Below are 20,046 nucleotides of genomic sequence, written 5' to 3' on the forward strand. Positions count from 1 at the left end.
TAAACTTGAAGATTAGCTTTTATTTTTTTCTTTAATCAAAGCTTATTTTAACTCTACATTGAACAATTCCTCAAGCTGAACTATTCAACTATTTCATTCAGTATTTTGGGGACCTGGAAGCAGGTTGCTGCTGGTTCTTAGGCCTGCTGTATTATGCAATGCCTTCTTAAGTGATAAATAGGTTGAAAGCCTAGAAGGCTATTTTCTAATTTCTCAAGGGTCTCTTTACCATCTAATTTTCTTTTCATCAAATGTTATTTACTGAGTAATTCCAATCAACTCCTTTGGTTTTGCAGCTTGCTGTGATTTAAGCAGATAATGAATGTCAGCATGGGGAGGGTAAGAGATCCCAGCTTAAATTTTCATAATATGGTTTAAAAATGGCTTCCACTTTGATAAGATTGAATCTCACAAAGGGCCAGACCATCCAGATAAGATCCACCCCCATGGTGGGGGGGGGGAAATCTCTGTTGCTATCTCTAAAATCTGTCATGTGTGCAAGATAAGATTTCCAAGATCTAAGAAACAAAGTGATCTCTTATGTTTCTTGTGTTGTGGAAACTGCAAAAAACCTTGGCAGGAAAGGAGACAAATGCCACTTTGAAATATGGAAAAGCAAGGTTTATTTAGCACCAATGTGGGCTCAGAAGAGTCACCTCCACAACCTGGGCACCAGGTCTTTGTTCTCAGCAACTTTTATACATTACAGTGTCTTGATTTTCCCATGTAAGCATCTTGGACCTCCCCCCTTCCCCAAGCAGACAGTGTTCCTCCCTAAGAAACTGAGCAAGCAAGGTTACAGAAGTAGAACTGATAAGCAACGCTGGGTACATATTATCAGGGAGGCTGGCTTGGACATGGGGTACATAGTTGCTACATTATTACAAGAAGGGTGGTAGGAGGCGAGCATAGATGGAAAGGCCTGTAGCTGCCTTTTTAGCCAAGGTGTGTGGGGGGGTTGTTCCTTAGTTAAAACTCTTATTTCACTTGGACATTATATTGCATTCTGCCTTTAACAGGCACAAAGGCATATTAATGTTCAGGCTATCAAAGACATAGGAACGCTAATATTAAATTAACATGTCACATTGAGCCTAGTAGGAAAGAATCATATCTACTTGGAAGGTAGGGGGATTCAAGTGGGAAGTCACAGACGGCAAATATGTAGAAGGCAAGTCAGAGTAGCCACTTCTACATCACAATAACCATCATACATCAAACCAAGAAGTCTTTTTTCTTTTTTTTTGGCCACCCTGCAGCCTATGGAGTTTCCAGGTCAGGGATCAGATCAGAGCCACAGGTGTGACCTAAGCCACAGCTGCACTGCGGCAAAGCCAGATCCTTAACACACTGTGCCAGGCCAGGGAATGAACCTTCATTCCAGTGCTGCAAAGATGCTGCTGATCCCACTGTACCACAGCAGGAACTCTGAAACCAAGTAGTCTTTCATGCTGAGCTCAGAATTCTTGCACCTCAGAATCCTTCTTAACACACTTGGCCATGAAGCCACTGGCCATCTTGAGTTGTCATGCCAGAGAAAAACTGCAGCCATTCCTGGATCCCTGAGTTTAGTTATGTCCAAATACAGAGACAATTATAGGCAACCCAAGAGACAGCCTTAGAAATATTCCATATTAAACACCGTAATAAAATAATTTAACAAATGGGTGGGTGGGGAGTTCATGTGACTACTTTCAAAATTGGTAGTATGCCATGATTTTTGTTGCAGTGGGTTTTCTATGGCAGCTTAGTGCTAGCATTTTACCTTATTAATAGCTCATTTACATTACTGCATTCCCAACTAGTTTACTTCATTAATGGTTATTTTAGCACATTCATGGCAGCCTCTCACCTACTTTGAAGCTCGTGGTCAAGATCTCTGTGTGGGCTATTCTGACTTTCAGTAGTGGCATCTTTGACCTTTACTCCCCAGGCCTTCTAAATTTTATATTGGTCCCTAACCCCTATCTCATATCTTTTGGACCTGAAATACCAAGAATGGCTTCTGTTTCCCTGTGTGAACTGCATGCAAACAAGAGATACCTATTCTACCATTTTACAGTTTAAAAATGCAGGTGTTTTTCTATCCTTTGCAGCTGTAAATATGATAACTCTTCATCCAGATGTTTCTCTGTGCCTTCAGGTATGACAGTTCATGACAGTTATATAACATCTATGCCAAATACTAGTTGCTTCATGTGTGTTAAGTCTTATCTTTATAAAAAAGGTTTTTTGTTTTTTTGTTTGTTTGTTTGTTTGTTTTTAGCTTTTTAAGATTTCAGGTAAGGACTGGACAGTTTTTCTGTTTTATCTGACCTTGTTTTCAGGATTTATGAAAAGCTGATTAAGAGAAGATGACTTTTTCAAACCAGTCCTAGAAGGTATTTTATTCAAGCTAATGACATCAAATGTCAACTTGATGGCCTCATAAAGGTATTTAGTAAAAAGAGGGACGAACATGTGACATTCAGTCCTAGGGGTTTCCTCTAGTTGCCAACTGCGAATGAATGCGTGTGCTAACCTGTCTGTTGTCAGCTTGGTACACAATAACCACCTTCCCACAGCTTTGTCAGACTACTTTAATCTGATGTCTAATAGGTAATGAACCACCATCAGCCTTCACAGTTCTCTTCTATTTCACAAAGGAGATGAAAAGGACTGTATCCTCAATCCCTGGCCCCACAAAGTTCTAGACTAGAATTGGCCATCAACAAACAGAACTCTAAGATCTGGAAGGTGAAGGAAGGAAAAATCTCTACTCCTTTGGGGCAGCTGTAGCCAGATAAGCAGGCAGAGATATTTCACAGCAGTTTCCTTTTTTTTCCAACTGTGATTTTTTTTTCACTTTTTGAAGTTTTATTGAAGTATAGCTGATTTACAAGGTTGTAATAATTTCTGCTGTATGACAAAGTGATTCAGGTATACATGGACACACATCTGTTCTCATTCAGATTCTTTTCTCACATGGATGATCACAGAATACTGGGTAGAGTTCCCTGTGCTATACAGCAGGTATCCATTGGCCAATGATTCCATATACCTCAGTGTGCCAGTCCCCAACCCCCAGTCCATCCCTTCCCACCCCCTTGGCACCCTTCCCTTTTTGTATCTATAAGTTTAAAAAATAAAGTTCACAAAAGCTTCCTGATGAGCTCATGAAAAACAAGCCTCATGGCTACCAAGGGAGTTGGTATATATTTCCCAGAGACTGGAGAACCAGAGCAGTGAGCTCTACAAACAATTTGCTTCACAGCTTTAGGCTGAGATCTCTGCACATCATCCTCAGTCTTTACTCCCTCAAAGCCTCTAACATTCATATAAGCCGCCAATTCCTATCTGAAATTCATCACACCTGAAATAGAGTAGTGTCTCCTGTCTGAACATTACCTGGCATAACAGGTGAATGAATAAAAGAATGAACACCCAGAATATTTATCATAGGAGTTCCCATCATGGCTCAGTGGAAATGAATCTGACTAGCATCCATGAGGATTCAGGTTCAAAACCTGGACTTGCTCAATGGGTTAAGAATCCTGTGCTGTGGTGAGCTGTGGTATAGGTTCCAGACTCAGCTCAGATCTGGTATTGCTGAAGCAGTGGAGCAGGCCAGCGGCTACAGCTCAAATTCAACCCCTAGCCTGGGATCCTCCATATACCACAGGTGTATCCCTAAAAAAGACAAAAAACAAAACAAGACAAAAAACAAAACAAGACAAAAAAAAAACCAACAGTTTATCAGATCATTATTATAGATTGCTCATAGTGTTATGAAAGCAATTTGTTGCTAAACAAATGAACAAAAATGTGAGTTTTCCCTATTTCCCATCCTCCTTTGCAGCTGATTACGACCACATGAATAATACTGGCCAAGAGGACTATCTGTAAGCAGCAATAGCAGAGCACTTCAGGGTGCTATCTCCACACACTATTCCTCTTCCACAGAGGTCCTGTATTATGATGCTTCAGCTATAAGATGGTAGGGCTTCCATGAGCTGGGGGCTCTGATGCTATGAGCAGCAGAGCTATCTTGTTGGTCTTTGCTGAACATGTAATATGAATAAGCAAGAAATATTTGTCACACAAGAAGATGCTGAGATTCTGGTTAAATGTGTTACCACAGCTGGCCCTACCTTAGCCTGATTTACAGGCATAAAACCTACCTCTTAAGATACAACAGAGAATTTTTTTTTTTTTTTTTTTTTGTCTTTTTGCCATTTCTTGGGCCGCTCCTGCGGCATATGGAGGTTCCCAGGCTAGGGGTCTAATCGGAGCTGTAGCCGCCGGCCTATGCCAGAGCCACAGCAACGTGGGATCTGAGCCACGTCTGTGACCTACACCACAGCTCACGGCAACGCCGGATCATTAACCCACTGAGCAAGGCCAGGAATCGAACCCGCAACCTCATGGTTCCTAGTCCGATTCGTTAACCACTGTGCCACAACGGGAACTCCATAACAGAGAATTTTGAAACCACCACACATGTACCTTCTAAGTGAAATGTACTCTTATTATTAAAATAAAGGTACTTTATTATTATTCAAAGAATCCAATTGACTTTGTATCGAATTTATGAATATAAATTTTAAGAAGAGGAAAAAGAAAATCAGAAGCAGCGTATGCAGATATTGACTCATAGACACACAAACACACATATATATACACACACACATATATATAAAGAGTTCATTCAATTGCTAAAAACTACAAAACAGTCAATTGACAAATGAATTGATCAATAAAAATGCAAATCAAAATAATCTGACACTTTGAAGTTATGAGATTATCAGTTAAAGGGTCCATTTTAGAAGAATAATAATTCAAGTTGTTTGGGTTATAATAGGAAAAGTTGCTCACTACAAATTTTAGGAGTGGCAGTATCAACACATGTTTTTAGAAAGGAATTTAATAGGAAATGTGACAAAACTGGTCCTAAGCTCCACCTTAATAATCCCACTCTGGAGAATGATGGGAAAGTAGAGCCATATGCATATGGACAATCTTGTCGCCAACACCATATATAATAACATAAAAATGGAATAAGAGCACATGTTAACAACTATGGTACATTAATATATGATGGTTCATCACTACTGAAAATATATAAAGCAGATTCTTAAACTTGAATCACACATGGGTGGGCCCCAGTTCCAGAGGAAGTGATTTGGTGGATATGGGTTGAGAGCTGAGAATTTGTATTTCTACCAAGTTTTCAGGTGATGCTGGTCTAAGGACCACACCCCTGATATAAGGATTATGAAATGTTGGGCAAAATTTATGAGATAAGGCTAAGTGAAGAAAAGAAACTTTGAAATCATGCACTAGAGAATTCCCACTGTGGTGCATCAGGTTAAGGATCTGATATTATCCCCTGATGCTGCATCAGGGATAATACCCCAGGGAATTAAGGATCTGGTGTTGCCACAGCTGTGGTACAGTTCACAGCTGTGGCTCATATTCGATCCCTTGCCCTGGGAATTTCCATATGCCATAGGTGTGGCCAAAAAATTTTAAAAAGATGCATTTACTCAATAACACAAGGAGATAATTTAGTCAAACAATGGTTAAAGAGCACAGGATGGGGAGTTCCCATTGTGGCTCAGCAGTAACAAACCTGACTAGTATCCATGAGGATGCAAGTTCGATCCTAGCTTCTCTCAGTGGGTTAAGAATCCGGCATTGCCATGAGAAGTGGTGTAGGTTTCAGGGGCGTCTTGGACCCCATGATGCTTGGCTGTGACTGGCAGCTGCAGCTATGATTCAACCCCTAGCCTGAGAACTTCCATATGCTGTGGGTACATCCCCAAAAAGCAAAAAAAAAAAAAAAAAAAAAAAAAAAAAGCACAGGATGAGGAAGTGACCAGCCAAACTGGAATTCCAGCTCTGACAGTAGATATTATGGTTCCAATGCTCTGGACCAACAAACCCTTCACTGCTCTCTAAAAATGCTTTCAGAGAAAAAAGAACTAGCAAAACACACATAGCATATATATTAGTATTTAAGTGTCTCAAATACAAAATATTGCACTTATATATTTAATTAAAAGTTTACTTATACATAGAAATGTTTCAAGGAGTTCTGGTTGTGGCTCAGCGGTTTTAGAACCCAACTAGTATCCATGAGGATGTGGGGTTTGATCCCAGGCCTCCCTCAGTGGATTAAGGATCCAGTGTTGCCGTGAGCTATGGTGTAGGTTGCAGACACGGCTCGGATCCTGTGTTCCTGTGGCTGTGGCATAGGCCAGTAGCTGCAGCTCCGATTCGACCCCTAGCCTAGGAATTTTCATATCTCAGCTCTAAAAAGCAAAATAGAAAAAAAAGAAAGAAATATTTCAAGATATGTGTGCATTTGAATGTATTTGCTATGATACAGAGTAGAGCTTCTACATTAAGAAACCGGCACTTTTTTGTCAACAGTTTTTACACACCAATCCCAATCAAACTTATCAGTGACCAAGTAAGAATCCTTGTTACTTCTGCCCCACTGCCATTTATCAACAGGCTTTACTCGCACCATCTGCCACTAAATGGTGTTGGGTAATCTTTATTCTGTGCATGATCAACTCTCCACACAAGAGTCAGAGCCAATTAAATTACATATAAAACTCTCCAATGGCCTCACAGAAAAATTTTAAAAACAGAAAAAAAAAAAAACCAAACTCTTTTAAGTACAATAACCACATCTGCTGATCTGCCAAAGTCAGATGCGGTTTCTACTTGTTGTTCTAGATTAGCTGTTAACAACATCCCTGTAATTCAAGTATTCTAGCTTGGACAATAATGATAAGAATAGCTGTGATACTGTGATTTATAAGAAAAACATGTATTTGGTCCCTGCCTATGGTTCTGGACTCACAGCTCCCCAAACCCTTGGGTTCCAAAGTATGGAGAGTAACAAAGGTGTTTCTTTTTATATTAATGATGTGAGGACCCCCCTCTAAGAATAAAGGGCTGGTTGCTAGGAGAATCAACCATGTGATTAGATCCCATTCAGTTATTCCCTCCACCCTAACCCCTAAATGCAGAAGGGAGAGGGCCAATGATTTACTCAGTCATGACTATGTAAGGATGCCTCCATAAAAACTGAAAGGTCAGGGTTCAGCGAGCATCCAGGTTGGTGAACTTGTGGCAATTTGGAGAAAGTCTTGTTTAGAGATAGCATGGAATTTCTGTGATCCTTCCCCATACCTCGCCCTATGTACCTCTTTTACCTGGCTATTTCCAAGGTGTATGCTTTCATAACATTTGGTGAGTAAAAATCTTCTCGGAGTTCTGTGAGCCACTGTGGCAAATTAATTGAGCCCAGGGAAGGGATCTTGGGAACCTCTGTTTTATAGCCAGTTGGTCAGAAGTATAGGTAACAACCTAGACTTGCAACTGACATCTCAAGTCTGAGGAAGAAGGTGGTGGGAGCTGCCTAACTGCAGTCTCTCCATCAGATGCAAAGTAACAATCTGACCTGAAACTGGCATCTGAGGGAGGTTGGGAGGTGGCAGTGCAGTCTTGTAAGACAGAAACTTAACCTGTGGAATATGATGCTATCTGTGGGTAGATAATACCAAAATGAGTTGAATCATAGGACACCCAGCTGGTCTCTGAACGACTGCTTAGTGGGGTGGGAACTCACTCTACTTTGGAATTGATATCAGAACTCTATTTAATAGAGTTGCTATATCAATTATAAAATACCAACTATTGCATGGGATATACTTATACTAATTTTGTTTTCATTTCAGATAAGCAGTTTCTTACATTTTTACTTGCTAAGTCTAGCAACACCAGTAATCCTACACAATGGCCCTAAGGGTTATACCCCTGCCTCCCACTCTGTCCTCACTGTTCTTACCATCCTCTGCTCCAGCCTCCCTGGCCCTCAGATACCTTGAACATCCCTTCTCATTCTCTATCCAGACCCTGCTTTTGCTCTTCGGTCTCCCTGGATCACTCACCTTATCATCTTCACTCAGTTTACCTTTTCTGATCAACAGGGTCTCTGCATATATCAGCTCAGAAAGACCCCCCCTTGATCACCCCAGCGAAAGAAGCCCCATACCCTCTTCTCTTCTTTGGGGTCACTAAAATAACAGCATTTGTTTTCATGGCTGACTTCCTTTCTCCATTAGAATAGATATTCTGTGAGATCCTGGGTACCTTGTTTTTCTTGCTCATAGCTGGGGTGGAATATACACACCCAGAGCAAGGCTTGCAAGAGTAGAGGCTAACTGCATCCAACTGTTGAATGTTAAATAGATGAATAATTGTGAATCAAAAAGTATATCTTTAATGTCTTGGCATTGGAGTATATGCCTAATTTTTCCCCAGGAAGAAGGTCACACTTCTTCAGAAAGACCTAAGACTTGAATCTGAGCTATTTCCAAACGTGCAATGGTAGTGCACAGGGTAATGGTTTCATAAAGTATGTTAATCAAGGAACCACAAAAAATCATTTAATCTAGAAGGTTTCTTCACCACTATCAAATACTGAGATTATATTTACATAGAAATGGTCTCATTACCATGCAGCTGATAAACACTACTGAAGGAAGACCCCCTGCAGAAGTTTATTTACCAGAGACATTCTCCAATTCCAAGTGCTGGCAGGAAATAATCATTTTAGAGATGGACACACAAAAAAAGTGATATCCCTGCACCATCATATTTCTTTTCCCTATAGAAGAAGCAAAGATTAATCATAGTAATAAAAAATAAGGCTACCGTATTCAAAAATAGAATACTAAAGGCTTAGAAATGTATGATGATAGATGTCATGACAATGTCTGACACAAGAACCTAAAATAACTAGTTGAAGTTCTAAAAAAAAAATCTATTTAGAGTGTAAGCTTTAAAAACATTTTTCATCTTATTTTTCCTTTTAGGGCCTCACCTGTGGCACATGGAAGTTCCACAGCAAATGGAAGTTCACAAGATAGGGGTCAAGTTAAAGCTGTAGGGGTTGGCCTACACCATAGCGCAGCAACTCAGGACCCTTAAGCTACTTAGCGAGGCCAGGGATCAAGCCCTCATCCTCATGAATACTGGTCAGTTTTGTTATCGCTGAGCCACAATGGGAACTCCCAAAAACATTTGAAAAGATGAGAATAAGGAAGTGATTCTGTGCATCCTTTGGATGGATGTGTATGTATAAAACACTTCTCTATGTATGTAAATAAACATAGGTGCACACATGTGAAATACATTTTGCTTTCTATTTAAATTTAAACAAAAGAGGTATGCAATGGCCCTATATGTCTTGCTTTGGATCTGAAAATTTGCAAAATGAATGTAATATTTCAAAGTGAAAAAAAGGTATCAAATGTATATTTAAATATTCAAGCACCGTATCTTCAGACAGATTTTCATTCTTCTGTATTAATTTAAAGTAAGACTCCTCTTCACTGATGCTGCAGATAATTTAAGGAGCACATACAGCTCCAAGAGAATCTGGGCTCCTTAATGACCTGTTGTTGAAACTAGTATCAAAGTTGTCACACCAGCAACCTATGTCTCGGGCCACCGTCCCTGCACGATTCTACATTCAAAATTCAGCCCCTTTGGTGAAAGAGCTGCAATGTGGCACAGGAGGTAGAGTTGGCTCTGTGCTGATCTCAGAGTCTACTTAATTCCACAGCCCTCTTTTGTTCTAGAGAACACATTGCATTGAGGAGCTCAACTAATTTTTCAAATGTGAAAATCTGCGTGTAATCTGATAAGATTTTAAGATTTAAGGGAGATCAATATAGTGATTGATTTTTCTTTCTCCTGATTTACCTCTTGATTTCACTCAGATACATGTGAAAGGATAATTTTAGCAAGTGATTTGCTAATTATAAGTAATTAGCTCGTGATTAGATAAAGAGGTTTTCTACAAACTCTGACTTCACTTACATTAACAACTGCAGTGATAAAAAGTCCAGGAAAATGTGAAGATCAAACTGTTCAGAGGCAAGCTGGGAAGAACATTCTGCAATTTAATATATTGCTCTTTTATTTCCCTTTATATTCTGGGGTAATCAGTTCCTAATTTATAAAGACTCCTAGATTGAATATAGGATACAGCACCTGAGTATTTGGGGTGTCCTTTGCTGATGCTAGATAACAGAAGGTCTTTATGTTTGCCTCTCTTCCTAATCCAGGCAAATTTCTAGCTGACATTGTTGGCAATAACTAGACAGGCTTTTAGCACAGGGATTGTGTCCTATTCATTTTTATTCTCAAACTACTCAGTGATGTAGTTAAAGTCAATATTCTGCTTGCTCTCATGTAGCAGAAATAACTGTCACCCTTCATCATTAAACCCTACTTAATCTGGCTGGGGATTGGGGTACAAGGTAGGGAAAGAGAATTAAGTAGAGATGGGAAAGGATTAGGCAAGTGACTTTGCAAAGTCAATTGGGAAAGAAGCTATTTGCAAAGTTTATAAAAATGCATATACCCCCTGAACCTGTAGATGTGTTTGTTCCCACAATATTGTATTTGATCCCATGATATTTAGTTATATTAATACTTGCTCTATGAAAAAATGCAATACTGTGTATAAACTATGTTATTAGGAGAATTATCCTATTCTATTTATGTTTTGTTTTTGTATACGGAGATGGGCATGAAGTCCATTTAATGAAAGATCCCAAAGCTTACAAAAATAAGACATTTTTTCAGCTATGTTGAGAATGAACTGGCATCTAGCACTATGTAAGTTTGGGGTGTACACCATGTTGATTTGAAATACTTATATAATGCAAAATGCTGACCACCCTAGTGTTAGCTAACACCTCCATTATGTGGAGTAACTGGCATTTTTTTCTGTGGTGAGGACATTTAAAGTCTACTCTCTTAGCAACTTACAAGTATATTCTACAATAACACTAACTGTAATTCCCAGGCTGCACATTAGCTCCCCAGAACATACTCATCTTATAACTAGAACTTTGTACCTTTGGTCCAAACTCTCCACATTCCCCCCAGCCCTTAGTCACCCCAATTCTAATTGTTATTTCTATGAAATCAGCTTTTTTAGATTCCACGTTAAGTGATCATCTAAGTATCTGTCTCAAAATGCATTTTAATACAATATTACACAGTATACATTTTTGTTGTTATTTTTTTACTTTTAAACTATCTTCAACTTATGAGTTGCAATTACAATAAAAAGAACTTTTTTCCTTGAGCTATTTGAGAATAAATTCCCCATAATCAAGAACTTTTTAAAATTGTTATTTCCCCATATCAATTTTTTTTCTATTGTACAGCATGGTGACTCAGTTACGCATACATGTATACATTCTTTTTTCTCACATTATCATGCTCCATCATAAGTGACTAGACATAATTCCCAGTGCCACACAGCAGAATCTCATTGCTAATCCATTCCAAAAGCAATGGTTTGCATCTATTAACCCCAAGCTCTCAATCCATCCCACTCCTTCCCCTTCCCCCTGGCAACCACAAGTCTATTCTCCAGGTCCATGATTTTCTTTTCTGTAGAAAGGTTCATTTGTGCTGTATATTAGATTCATAAAAAAGAACAAAATAATGCCATTTGTAGCAACATGGATGGAAGTAGAGACTCATACCGAGTGAAGTAAGTCAGAAAGAGAAAGACAAATACCATATGATATCACTTATATCTGGAATCTAATATGGGGCGCAAAAGAACATTCTTATATAATCATAATATATACACAAAATTGGGAAATTAATATTGAATATTACTGCCATCTAATCTTCAAACCCTTGTCAACTTCACCCAGTTAACCCCATTAATGTCACAGCCAAGAATAAAATGTTGCATCTAGTTGTAATATAGTTTCTTTCAAGCTGGAACAGTTCTCTGCACTTAAAAAAAAAGTTTTAAATTTTTACAGATTACAGTGAAATTATAGTAAGTAGTCCTTCCTTACCCACTGGGAATACATTTCAAGTCCCCCACAAGATGCTTGAAACCACAGAAAGTATCTCACCCTACATGTACTATGTTTTTTCCTATCCTACATACCCATGATCAAGTGTAATTTATAAATTAGGCATAATAAGAGATTAACAGTAATAAAATAGAACAATTATAACAATTTACTGTAATAAATGTTATGTGAAAGTGTCCTCTCTCTCAAAATATCTTACTGTACAAATCTAATGCCCTTTTCATCTTCACTAAGTACTATTGCATTTTGTTGACTCTCTCTCAATTTGTGTTGGTCATGATGTTTCCTCATGACGAGACTCAGCTTAGGAATATTTGACAGGGCAAATATTGACATGGGGATGGGGGTGGGTTCAGTGTTGTTTTCATTACATCCAACCATATGTCACATGATTTCTACCTATCCCATTAAAAAATGATACTCACTTTGTTCACTTGCATAAGGTGACCTCTTCCAGATTGCCCCACTGTGAGAAATACGAAGTGAATAATATAAATAAAATCACATTTGAAAGATATGGAATAAAATGATTTCTTTCTGAGGGTTGGAATAAAAGTTATTTACTCTCAACATAATGTCAGCCACAGTTTTAGCAAAATTCTTTCAGTTTCCTCTGTGTCCATCCATATAAAGTATTATAGCTCTGGGAAGTTAATTAATGTCAAATCCAAACACTAAAATGTAATTATCACAAGGATATCATACTTAAAATCCAGTACTCTGTCTCTCCACTGACTGCATTAAGCATGAAATAGAAACTTAGAATTCTCAGGAAAAAGCAGAATTGTCAGTTTCCAAGTTTATGAACAGTAGTCCTATAGTTAGAAAAAGGGAATGCCATTGAATACAAAAGAATTAGGGAAGCACTTCAAGGTGATCATTTATTAACTATTTTGCCCTTCAAGGGTAAGAGAATCCAAGAAGATCATTTTTGTTTAATCAGTTGATTTTGAGGATCTTCTTCCTAAAAGCAAGTATGAAACAGGCATATTTTACTGAGACACAAACTCCCTGAGCTAATTACCAGAAGATGAAAGAGCTTGACAATAGGAAATGTGTCACAGTATTTTATCCGAAGACAGTTCAAAATTTTTTGCATAAGGAACACAGCTACTCACCTTAAGGCATGGTCTATGTGCAACAGTTATAACATAAGTACCTTCAGAATAGTGAGTAAACTTCTCCACTTACTGATTTTGTTCACCAAGACTAAATAAGATACTTGGTTTTAGGGGTAACACCAACAAAACTATTATCATAGAGTTGATGCTCCATTTGGGAAGGACATTCTGTTACTGATTACTTCATGAGGAGTTAACTTGATGAGATCCAATCAGAAGAGATTGGTTCCATAGATCTTATTTGTGAACTTTTTCAATAAGGGATGTGATAACACATTTTGCTATTTCATCTTTTAAATCCAGGGTCTAAAAGGAAGATAATTATTATAAAGGCTCGTCACATATTCCCCTCAATATATTCGCTAGAAATCCATCTTGAACTCAACACCAAATGTCTACAAGCCACCCTGTCTAGCAATGAGAGATTAGTAGCTGAAAAATAAGTGCTTAAAAATAAAGTAAATTAAGTTTCTATGATTATTCGTGTTTCTAGATCTTTGCTTCCCCAGTTTCTTCATTCAATACATATTTCCTGAACACTTACTCGGGATGCAGGAAGTGTGCTAGGACAGAGAACAGAGCAATGAATAAGGCCACTTCCATGTCTGCTATCAAGAAGCTTACAGTCTAATGGGGAAGATGGATGGGAAATAATATTGGCACAAAAGTTTATTTCTTCCACACAAGATGGCAAAATAGAAAATTCTCAGGACTTGGAGCCAGACAAAGCTGAAATCAGATCCTGCCTAGCAATGAGCTTCTGACCACATTTTAGCATTCTTGTTTTTGGAAAAATAGGAATTGTGAAACACACTATACAGAATTTTTCTGAAGACTAACTGGAATGATGTCTTTTCAGACTATTCTGTTTCCTCCCTTATTTGCATTCCTTCTTCCTTTCTTCCATTCACATAATACTGGTCACAAAATTTGACAGTAAATAACTCTCTTCTATTATATTTAAGAAGTTATTCAATAAAAAATTCACATCAAAACAAAAGCTGAGTAATTTTCTTAGTTAATAAGGAAATTATCTCTATTGAGCATAAGGGTATATTGAATTTTGTTATCAAGTTCCTAGACTATTCTCAGTGTTCATCCAATTTCCTTACAATTTAAAACATGAAAAAAAAAAGAATAACATTCTCATTGCTTTAGGGAAAACTAGATTTTATATTCAAAACAACAAAGCTCACAGAAAGAAAAGAATAAAGTACACACTCTGAACTATTTCCTCTTAGGCATAAGAGAATCAAATTTACAAAATTAAAATTATTTAGGGCTATGAAATCAATATAAATTTGAACAAAGCTAATGCAGTTAAGGTAATTAGCAGTAGTTTATAGAAGATTTTTTTTTTTTTTTTTGCTTACCGGGTGTTGGGTAAAATAAAATATTAATCTTTATTGGAAGTGATCATGCATATTAAAATTTCTCTAGGGTTTTCTTTTAACTATATTTTTAAGACACTAAGTGGAAGACTTAATCTTGCATGTGACATTATGAAGTAAGACAACCATACTCATTCTCCTGTCTTTTCAGGTACTGATGGTGCTTTTTTAAACCTTGTAGATTTAACTGAGCATTTGGATTTATTACATTTCATTTTAATATGACCTTCCTTGGAATAAGGTTATTTTGCTTATAATCTAAAATTCTGATGAGGAAAATATCTTGCTGCCTTTTCTTCTTGCGATATAAAGAAAGAAAACTGATGCCATAACTTCAGAATAATAGGGAACTTTAAAGAAATAACTTAAACCAAGTTCCTTCATTATGTTGATGAAAAAATTCAGGTGATTTAAAGTCCTATTTCAAATCACTATCAGGGATTGGAGTGCTGCCTAGGGGTATGGGGGTGGGTGTGTGTGTGTGTGTGTTGGCAGGAAGTGTTCCTGTGTGTGTCTGCAATCTTGTGTTTACCTATTTCCTCTCTATATTGAGAGGAAATTAAATACTTTAAAATGCCTGCTTTACTGAAGGGTGGTAAAGAAGAACAAATAAAGAAGAACAAATCTGACTCCATGTCGGATCTGTTTCTTTTACATTAACCTTTGTGTTCTGTTGCCTGTGCCTAGTCATGCTGCTTCTACACCTTTTGGAAAAGAATATTGCCTATAGCCTGAAATATACAGGATAGACCACTCTCAAGGCTCTGATCTTTAAAGGTGTAACACAGCTCCATTTATATATGGATAAAAAGTTGCAGAACAGAGAATAACATTTGTCCTGTTGGAGGTTTTCATCAACATTGTGACCTGTTCTATGTGGACAGATGCAAGAACAAAGGACTCTATAACACTGGAAGTTTGCTACAATCAACCACACTCCTTCCCTTTTTAGGATAAAAGAAGCCTGAATTCTAACTTAGCTAAGATGGTTCTCTAGGACATCAGTCTCCTATCTCGGTCTGTGAGCTTTCCAAATAAAGTTGTTACTGCCCCAACAACCCATCTCCCGATTTACTGCTGAGAGCAGAAGAGTTTATAACAGTGGAAAGGAGAATTTTACTATTTACCTCAAAGTATTTTTGAATCCCACTTTTAGGGTTCACACATGTGCTACCAGCATTTCATAAACATGTTTAAAATTTCTTATTTTATATCTTTTTTTTCCAACAATAAGTAAAGTAGCAGGTCACACAAACAACTAAATGTTTTAAATACTAAATCTTAACACATTAGATCCCTCCCATACACAAATCTTTGCTGCTTAGTTAACTTGCTTTTCTGGAGGCCTTAGTATAAAGCAGGAGTCACAAAACAGATGACGTCAGGGACCAAAGAGGTAATATGAGGAAGTGAAGGCAGAGAGGACTCAACTCCATCTTATCCAGGCAGCTAATCATTGCCTTAGGAAACACAGAGCCAATGTTGGCCACATCCTAATTCTCTCAAGTCAAGAAGAGAACTCCACAGCTTTATGAAATTATGAAAACAGAAAAAAAAAATAAGTTAAGCAGCCAAGCAATGACTGGTTTCATTATCACCTGGTCGAATTAACCGAGTTACTAAATATAAAGTGAAAAGGCAAGTCAAATAAAAGAGAACAAGCAGCCTAAGGAGCCAGAACATCCTGGGACGGAACGCATTTCATCATTTAGGCGTGATGCCATGACCACCTGCAAGTACTTAAGTCAAACAAGACTCACTCTACATCTGTCAAGTAGAGACTAACAGCACCATCTCAAGGGACTGAGCGCAAATTAAATCAGATAATACACATGGATATTATGTCATAGCACCAGGCATCCAATAAGCCTCTCTTATCATCGTCATCATCATTTATTAGGGGACTGTTTCTTCAGGGCCATGCTGAATTGAGTCAATGCACTCAATAATCCCATATAGCAAACAATAGAACACATTCTAAGTTAAAAAGAAATCCCAATTCAAATACATATTTTTTGTCTTCTAATACAAATGTATCAAATGGTGCTATAAAATAAGTTACCTTCAATGTACTTAAAAATTACTGTTTTTTGGAGTTCACCTCATGGCTCAGTGGAAACGAATCTGAATAGCATCCATGACGGCACAGGTTCGATCCCTTGCTCAGTGGGTTAAGGATCCAGCGTTGCCATAAGCTATGTTGTAGGTCACAGACATGGCTCAGATCTGACATTGCTGTAGCTGTGGTGTAGGCCAGTGGATGTAATTCTGATTCAACCCCTGGCCCAGGAAACTCCATATGTCTTGTGTGCAGCCCCCCTCCAAAAAAAGACAAAACATTACTGCTTTATAAGTACAGTATGCACCAAATATAAAATGCCAAGTTATCCATAGGAAGAGAAATTTTAGCATGAGATTTCCACAACATGGAAGATTGAATATCATTTCAACTGTAGTTTTGTATGTAGTACTTAAGCATGACCTGCCTGAATTCTTAAATTTGCAAGTGCTGTTGGATCTCTTAGGATCTATAAAGGCTATCATTTTCAGATTAACTTTTCTGGAAACATTTGCATGTGATTTAAATTTTTTTTCAATATCAAATTTTAAATAATTTGAGAAGTTTTTCTGTCCCCCACCACACTAAATGTAGTCATCTGTTTCCACAATAAAATTTTCAATAAAATTTTCACGTGTAAGAAGCTACACTTGTTAACACTGGAAGATCCACAACCCATCAGAGTTTTCTGTTTAACAATTCCGTTAAACAAAATATTCTTCAGGGTAAGCAGAAAAAGCACTAGCTTATCTGAAAGAGTATATAGTCAACATAGGAAAATGAATTGAAAGTTCCCAAGATAAACTTATAGTAGCTTTAAAGAGAAGGTAAGCTTATGCATAAAACAGTTCATTGTAATAGTAAGTTAACAGAATCAATTTAAAATGACTTTGGAATTCTTGCTGTGGCACAGCAAGTTAAGGATCCGCATTGCCACAGCTGCAGCATAGTCACAGCTGCAGCTTGGATTTGATCCCGGGCCTGGGAATTTACACAGGCCACAGTGCTGCAAAAAATCAAACCAAAAATAAATTAAAAAATAAAATAACTTTTAAAAAATGGATTCAAATATAAGGAATTATATAGTGCTTATACTAATTAGAGTCCAACCATAGTTCCAACTTTTATAGGCAGGCTTCCTAAATAAGTATAAATATATAACAGTAATCATCACAGTAATTATACAGAGATAAATCTTTTATTTTTGCAAACTTCAGAGGTCAAGGAAACAAATCTCCAGAAACACACAATAATCAGAAGTTTAACTCCAGTAAGATAAAAATGGGAGTTTAGGGACTTTTCTGTATCAGTACATGAACAATGGCTAAATTCCCATCATTTCTCCCAAGGAGATTCTAATGTACAAAGCACCATTTTTTCCTCAAAATATTCACTAAAACTAGGTGTCTAAGACTGAAGGCCAAAGTTCAAAAATTGTCCTGGAGCTTTCCAACCTCATTTTTATCAAATCTCGTACTTACTATATTACAGGACCAATTTCTGAGAAGCCAGGAGCCAGGGAACACAGGCGAGATTCCACTAAAGAAGCTTACACTGTATTGTCAAAGGGCTGACTTTGAAACTGAAACTGATTCCAAGAAGTTCATATTCAAACAAATACATCTGAAATCCTCCACCTCAATTTAGTGTATTTCTCGACACCCTGGTGTATCGAAACTCATTTTTCAAAAGAGCAAAACGTTGCCAAGTTTCAAAAGAAGTAAAAAACACCCAGAGATGACTAACCTTTCATACAACACAAGAATTCACCTTGCAAAAGTCAATTAGATGCCTAGTTCACAGAAAAGGTTACCATCAAAAAGAGAGCGACCTTTCATTGCTAGCAGACGCTAGGTGGCAGACGAGAGTCGGTTAGGCGTCCAGGCTCTTCAGCCAGCTCTTGCTGGAAGTGAGGCCCGTCGGTGCTACTGGTACCCTCACTTTCTCTTTAGTATCAAAGAGAAGCTTTTAGACTGCCCTGAGTTCCAACAGGGGCCTCTTCATTAAAGGGAAATTGCTATGAGTTAAATACAGCCTCCTGAAACTTGCATTGCATTTTAGTTGACTGGTGAAATTAAACCCGCACTGAAGAGACTGGCTGAACAGACCTGTTGCTCAATCCAGCACATCAGATGTCACCGACGGGCACCACATCAACAAGACAAATACATTCAGACGTCGGTTAGGGACCGCCCCTCGCCTCAAAAAAAAAATGCTGAATTACTTACTTAAAACCTCCGAATCTCAGGAGAAAGAGCTGAGTTGCTGCCGGTTCTCTGGGACGCCGCGCACTGGGACTGGAATTGGTTTCAGCTAAAACCAGTTGAATAATTTAATTGGCAGTCCATGTGAGGGGGGAACACGGAAGTGGTGTATGCTGGGGTGCTGTCGTTGTGATCATATTTTGGTGCTCTTCACAAACCTGGAAGATGTGCTTCTAGGCGTCAAGTTTCAGTAGCGGCCCCCCAGCCACCTAAGCCTCATTTTCTTTGTTTCCAAAATGAGGATAACAACAGTACCTATTTAAAGGGCTGTTGTGAGGAGTAAATGAGATAGATGCTCCATGAAAAGTGGCAGTTTGTCAATAAAGTTCTCAATAAATATTAGCTCTTGATAGCACCCCCATCAAAACGATATGGAATGGGAGGAGTTGATGAGACAGAACAACCATCATTATCATTATTATTAATGCTCTCTTCATGCCCTCTCTGCTTTTTCTAAACCAGCTGATTTTGGCGCTTTTGCAGGCACACCCTATGATTTCTCCCTCCTATTAATTATCCACAGCTCTTGCTATGGAATCATAAACAAGTGATTCTGAAATCTGTCTCTGCCATCTACAAGCTATGTAACTTTGGGCAACTGGTTTCAGCCTACATGATAAACAAAGATGGTAATAGGATTTCTTCCCATAGGTCATTGACGAGAATGAGCTGCCATATGTTTTGATGCAGGGTAAGAATTCACCAGCTATTAGTAATCATTAGTATTAGTACTCACTTTTCTTGACATGACCTCTCCATCTAAAATCTACTTTCTTTATGGCTCAGTTTAATAATTTATCCTATTCATCTACATAGCCATTCTCTCATGTAACATAAATACCAATTGACATTCACTATTCATTTCAGTTCAAAATCAAGCATCAGTTTTCTGTGTGCCTAGTATTCTTCTGGTGACATATCACATCAATCTCTTAAAATAGTGATTGGCAAGTCCACAACACAAAGTAATCCTCTGTAAAATGTAAAGGGTATTCTTCCTCTGTTAAAATTTTGAAATGAAAAATTTTTCTTATTTATTTAGTTTATTCATTCATTCAGGTGGCACATGTAGCTTAACAGTACTGTGTACTGCTTTCTATCCTGTGGCCTCGGATACAGGTAAGGAATAGGGGTTTCCTACCTTGTTAGATAGCTAGTCAAATGCCTGTAAGGCAGAATAACAGCAGAGTTTCTGCGCAAAGGTCAGGTTGGCTTAAAATAATTTTCAAATGTTTAACTACCCTCATGGAAAGACCTGCTTGAACTACTGTCAAATCAACAGATCAGGTAAAAAGC

At 37.9% G+C, this 20,046-nt stretch overlaps 2 protein-coding genes across 5 annotated transcripts in view; both read right to left on the minus strand.

Moving 5' to 3' along the window:
- LRIG1 (leucine rich repeats and immunoglobulin like domains 1) overlaps nucleotides 1–20,046 on the minus strand; it is a 618,703-nt gene that overhangs the window by 542,018 nt on the left and 56,639 nt on the right. The window contains exon 1 of one of the 3 annotated variants that reach the window (XM_084988951.1): nucleotides 18,715–18,779. The exons of the other annotated variants lie outside the window; for them this stretch is intronic. The gene's annotated coding sequence lies outside the window, so the exon portion shown is untranslated. Of the gene's footprint in view, nucleotides 1–18,714; nucleotides 18,780–20,046 lie in introns of those variants that run through there. 3 annotated transcript variants of the gene reach the window in all.
- SUCLG2 (succinate-CoA ligase GDP-forming subunit beta) overlaps nucleotides 1–20,046 on the minus strand; it is a 929,415-nt gene that overhangs the window by 281,182 nt on the left and 628,187 nt on the right. The gene's annotated exons all lie outside the window — the stretch shown is intronic.

The sequence above is a fragment of the Sus scrofa genome, chromosome 13, assembly GCF_054392235.1.
Source record: "Sus scrofa isolate SSC_HxYL_T2T_F1_AM1 chromosome 13, Sscrofa_HxYL_maternal_Yorkshire_Landrace_v2.0, whole genome shotgun sequence".
NCBI classification, from domain to species: domain Eukaryota; kingdom Metazoa; phylum Chordata; class Mammalia; order Artiodactyla; family Suidae; genus Sus; species Sus scrofa.